The following is a 6,518-nucleotide window of genomic DNA, read 5'->3' on the forward strand; positions in this document are numbered from 1 at the left end:
CAAGAAAGTGCTCATGTTTGCCTCTCATATTTCAGATTTTTGGAGGAAAGGGCAAATTGAAATAGCAGGTGCTGTGGAAACAGCAGGGCACACTTCTGTCCTGGAAGGTTAGAGCTGCCCAAATGTGTGTGTGGGCGTACGCATTTGTTTGAGCGGGTATGTTTGTGTTTGCATGCGTGTGTCTATATGTGTGTATGTTTTGTGTGTATTTGTGTGGACATGTGTTTGTGTGTTCATGTGTGTATTTTGTGTTTGTGCATCTGTATTTATATGTATGTGTGTGAGGGAGGTTTATTTACTAAATAGCACTTCTAGTTGAACACAGATCCTTCCACCCACCACCCAGAAAGTGGTACACAGAATTTTCATGTTGAGAAATGAAATTTTTGTTTTGATAGTAGGAAAAGAAACCCTGTCATTAAATGCCCTGAGAGTAATAGCTTAGTATGGCTTGGGCTTCATAACATGAATTTCTCATCTTCCAATCGTAATCAAAAGTCAAACAACACAAGTCGATGTCAAAAGAGACAGGGACAGAGAGAAAGAAAGAAAACATTTTCAGCCGACCTAAATAGTATACTTCATTCACTGTAGCTGCTTTTCCTACAGTTTCCCCACTGCCTGTGACTTAGATTACTTTTTGGTCTTATTTATCCTGAATGTGCCAGTTCCCTAAGGATTCCTCGCCAGTGCATGTGAGTCTGTGGCCTGGTACCATACCTGGTTTGGCCTGGGTTTAACCCACATGCCTGAACTTACCAGACATTCCTTCTCCAAGCAGGACCAGCTCACTCAGAGCTCTCCAGAGTGCATTTCCCAACCTTTCCCTCTTCACCATCACAGTTATGAAAACAGATGGTGTCTTTCCAGTCCAGTGAGGAGCTACAACAAACAATTTTAGAGAGTAAATTGGAGAGTTGATGTTTCCTTTTAAATAAACAAAGGATAGCTGATCCAGCTCAGCCAAGAAAGAAAACCAGATCTCAAATTTCACCCTAAATTCAAACCACTACAGTAGTCCCTTGCTAAAAAAAAAAAAAAGAAAGAAAAATACTACATAGGATTCTTGCACTGAAACTGTGACCAAGCTTTTCATGTTTCAGTCAGAAATCAGAAATAAGAGATTCTGCTGATGATATTTGCTGATGATATAAACTGATGATGTAAACGTAAGAATGTATTAGATCATTTTTTTAAAATCTTGGTAGCATTTGAACTTTTTTATACCTCCTGATTTACGTGTTTCTACAGAGATTCAGTCTTACTTTTTATCCAGTAGACAAGTGCTCCAGCAGCCAGGAAAGACATCTATTTTCAAGGAAATGCCTTGATAATTGAAATATCTCAACATAATTCCTTGAAAATATCATAATTGTGGACCATTAAACACCAAAGCATTCACTGGCTCTGAATTCATTAGGAATTATCAATCTTAAACTAATATGAAATAAGCAAAGCAAATAAATGCCAAAAATCATTTCTATAAGAGCACAAGTCCTTTACATATAAGCTGTGTGTTCAGTATATTCCCTAACACTTAATTGAGTCTCAATAAATATTTTTGAGTCAATAAACAAATACTACTAAATCATGGTGAATCTAATAGGATGTTAGCTATAAAGTTCAATTAAGCTAACTAAATGATTTAACCTGGTGAATAGAGTTTAATGTTCTTTGTTTCCGTACGAAAAAGTGTCTGCCAAGAAAATGACAATGTTACTTTAACATAATTGGTATTGAACACTTCCTGCTGAAAATAAGTGGTCATTAATTTCATTTAATACTTGAAGTCACTCGTTGTACAGAATCAAAAGATCATATTACAGTATCTGCAAAAAGGAAAGTACTTAGCTTCTCATGTATTTATAAATGTTATTGTTACATTTCGCCAAGTGTAGGAAATGTGAGTCAGCTAATAGTATGATTATCTGCACTCAATAGTAGTCTTCATCCAAAAGTTCAAAATGTATGATTAAGATTATTAACTAGCTCACTTATTTCCTGTAATGTGTTCTTTTTTTGCAGAAGCAATGTGTTTTGTTCTACTACATATGTATATTTTTTATTTTAAAGATTAAAAAAACTAACAAAACAAGAATGAAGACCAAATCAAAACAACACAGGACAAAAATGATATAGGACCTCAAAACAAAATGATAAGAATTAACCATGTTTGCTACATTATATACTGTTATCTTCAACTAAATTGTTCAGTCCACCAGATGTAAGAATGTAAGATTGATCAAACTATCAAAGATAGTAATAAGCAATAAAAAAAATTGGAAATGATGCAGAGCTTCACCATACAAAATGGTAGGAGTTCAACAATGGCTCTTATACTGCGTATTGTTGTTTTCAGATCAGTCATTCTGATTACCAGATTCAAGCATGCAAATTTGGTCAAGAAAAAAGAAAATTTTAAGCATTGACTGTTCCTTTCAATAAAACACAGACATCAACAATAAAAAAATGGGCATCTGAGGTGAATACACATTTTTCACATGAAGAAATGCAAATGGTAAATAAATATATGAAAAATGTTCAACATCATTGGTCATTCAAGAAATGCAAATTAAAATAGCACTGAGATTCCATCTCACCCCAGAAAGAATGGCTGTCATAAAGAAATCAATCCATAACAAATGCTGGTGGGGTTGTGGGATGAAAGGAGCTCTTCTCCACTGTTGGTAGGAGTTTAGACTGGTGCAACCACTGTGGAAATCAGTCTGGTGATTCCTCAGTAAACTAGGATTGGAGGGCCCATTCAACCCAGCTATCCCCCTCCTGGGTATTTTTCCAGAACAATTGAAAATATCATGCCACACCAATATATGTGCACCCATGTTTACAGCCATTCAATTTGTAATAGCTAAATTTTGGAAACAGCCCAAATGTCCATCAACTGAGGAATGTATAAAAAAGATGTGGTATTTTTATACAATGGAATATTACCCAGCTATAAAGAAATATAAACTAGAAACTTTTATAGGTAAATGGATGCAGCTAGAGATCATAATTGAAAGGAACTATTAATGTGTAATTGTTTGATCAGTCTTACATGCCTATATCTGGTTATATGTGCAACCATTTTGAAGATAATATTATGTAGTATAACAGCCATTGTTAAGATCTTATCACCATGTTTTGAAATTCTGTATCATTTTTATTGTTCTCTATGCTGTTTTGTTTATGTATTTGAGTTTGTTATTTTGGTTTTTTTCTTTTCTCTTTAAAATGAAAAACGAAATTTATATGTGTATACAAGGATAGCAGGGATAGATGTGGATGTCTAGTGTATTCTTAATAGAAAAAATTCTGAAGTTTTTATCATTTTCCCAAACTTCTAGTGATTCTTAATTTTAAAGTTTAATAATTGTAAGAGCTTGTGATAAATATCAAATACTAGTTTATGAATTTGTGATTGAAAGAATTTTATGCTACAAATTAAAACATTAAAAACTGTTTGGATTGTATCACTAAGTTGTTTTGTCTTCAAAGACTAATTTCATTTTCTCAGACTTGTTTTGTTGCAAAGGAAAATTTGGAATGAATGAATTCTGATGATTACTTTTGTTGTAAACATCCATGATTAGGAGCCGGTCAAGACTGCAGTCCTTTATAGATGTAGTCCAGGCCTCTGGGGAGGGTGTCACAGAACCCTTCCTCGACTGGACGGGCAAGTGTCTCTGCAGCCAAGTTCTGGGTGGTTGGTCGTCAACTGTCTTTTCTTCCCAGAGCAATGGCAGAGCTTTTTGTCAGGCCTTCTTGCAGTTACAAGTGGTCACATGACACATATTTAACCAATAGTCTGTGATGTGAAGTAACATAGATCACTTTCAGACATAACACTCTTTCATATGAAATCACCAACATCCTCCCTATCACCATTTTGATGCACAAAATTGTGGTAGTTTTGGAAGTACTGAGGCTGATAAAGCTATAAACACAGGGACCTGGGTGTCAGAGTCCTTCATGAAAGGAAGCCATTTACTGACCTAGAAAACATGTTTCCTGAATAAGAAACAGACCTTTTTGACTCTGGACCAGAAAATGGACCTCTGTTACTTTTTTTGTTATAGCTATGTCTGTGTTACAGCAGTTAGCATTGCCCTTGCCATTTCATTTTTTCCCAAAAAAATGCACGGTTTAGGCTTGACAGATTTAATAATGACTTTAGGAGTAGGGGGTATAGCTTGATGCTAGAGTGTTTGCCTCACATGGGAGAGTCCCTAGCTTTGATCCTCAATGTTACAAAATGATTTTATATATATATATATATATATATATATATATACATACATATATATATATACACACACACATATATACATATATATATATTCATTTTATATATACATAATCATTACATGTGTATATATATAAAGTTACTTCAAATCAGTCAGGAAATAAGAAGCATAGAAGTCAACATAAGAGAATGAGACAATGTTAATTTGTTCAGCAGTTTTAGCCTTGTTGGAGTTAATCCCTGAACTTGAAAGTGATCATTTTACTTACTGCTTCCACTTCTTTATTTCACCATTTTAATCTTGTGAAATGTTGTGGAGCTGTCATATAGACACAATATAAATTATCTCTGAACATACATTTGTGTGTCAATTTGTTCTACTAAATTTAAATTCACATATCCCCTTAGTTCATTATTCAAAAAGCTGTCTCCTGGCTTGTGTCTTAGAGACAGCCAGAAGTTTTGATTTATACCTCTGCCTTCTACGCCTTTACATAGGCAGAGAGAAAGAAAATCAGCTCAAGAAAGTAAGAGGTGCTTTCTTTGCTAGAAGACTGAGATTGAGAATCACTTAAATGATATCCATGCCAAGGTGTCAGTTTAATTTTCAGAACCTGATCATGTTTCTTACTTGCCGAATATGTGTACAGAATTTCAAAGCAACAAGGGCATGAGGAAGATGGACATGTTAATACTGGTGTTTTGATAACTAAGTGTGTTTTCAGAATTTCTACCATATGGTATTATCACAGATCATGATGAAAAAAAGTTTATTATAAAAGTAAAAGGAGGGGCTGGGGATTTAGCTCAGTGGCAAAGCGCTTGCCTGGCAAGCACAAGGTCATGAGTTCAGTTCCCGGTACCGGAGAAAAACCAAAACCAAAAAAAGAAAAAGAAAAAAAAAAAAGTAAAAGGATTTTTTCCTTTGTTTTGCTTGATGGACTCTGATCTACTTTATAGTACTTTTACATATCTCTCCATATATGTCCCAATAAATCCTGGCTTTGTAGTTTAGCCAATGAACACTATACAAATGGCTCAGTAGGAAATGAGATTTTTTCCATGAGCCCTTGAACATTTGAAGACTAAATTTGTTTTAAGTGTTTTCAGTGAAAGTGAGTGCATAGAAGAGCATAGAATTCTGGGTGTATAAAAGTGAAGAGCTTATGCTTTATCCCTGGGAGAGAAATTTCTATTTTGTCTGTTCTCTGGGTTAAAGAAGAAATTATGGATTATCATCAGAAAAGTGGTGCCATTGACTAGAGTGTGAGTCTGTGCCCTCTGCCTACTCCATTGCCCTCAGAATGGCAGTACTAGCAAAAGGAGTGCAGAGTAGTGTAGGTCCGTGATATGCATTTCCTCTGTTGCTCTGAAACAGTAGTGCTGGTTAAAGGAGAGTGTGTCTGTGTTCTGCATTTCCTCCACTGCCCCAGGACAGATTGACAGTGAGAGGAATACTGCAGTGCGGGTGAGAGAAGTGATGGTGGTGCTAGCTAGAGGAGTCCTGAGGAACAGACACTCCTAGGAAAGCCTCAGCATCAGTGACAAGGCTATCTAACATTAGAAATCTAAAAACATTATCACAGAAAACAAAATAAAGTAGAAAATGACAAGACAAAGAAGCAAAATGCAATCCCAATCACCCAGCCCACCCAGGACAAGTCCAGAACAGAAAAATACAGAGGAACTCAGAAGCCAAGAAACAAAACTCACTGAAATGATAGCAGCAGAAATGAAAAAACAAATGGAAGGGGCTATAGAAAAAACAATCTCTAAGATACAGAAGGAAATGACTATCAAAATAAAGACATTAAACAGACACAAATAAACAAATAGAATACCTCAGGAAAATGATAGAAGCCATGAATGACAAACATAAACAAGAACAGAATCAATAAAACAGTTCTGAATGCAGGAGATTAGAAACTCCACTGAAAGTATAAACAGAAAAATGAATGAAAGCAAGGATAGAATATCAGATCAAGAAGACAGGAACACAACTAGTGACCAGGAAAAGAAAGATATCTTAAAAATCTCAAGAGACCACAACAAAAGTAATCCAACGGCTACAGGATGAAACAAAGAAGAACAACATAAGATTAACTGCAATCAATGAGAAAGCTGGACATAATGCAAATGCTATTAGAAACCTCTTCACAGAAACAATAGCAGAAAATATCCCAAACATGGATAGAGAGTTTGACATATTAAGTAAAAGAAGCATGTAGAATTCCAAATAACCACAACAAATAAAGGTATGTAATCATCAATA

Source organism: Chinchilla lanigera, unplaced genomic scaffold (assembly GCF_000276665.1).
Source record: "Chinchilla lanigera isolate Chin_1 unplaced genomic scaffold, ChiLan1.0 scaffold00028, whole genome shotgun sequence".
Taxonomy (NCBI): Eukaryota; Metazoa; Chordata; class Mammalia; order Rodentia; family Chinchillidae; genus Chinchilla; species Chinchilla lanigera.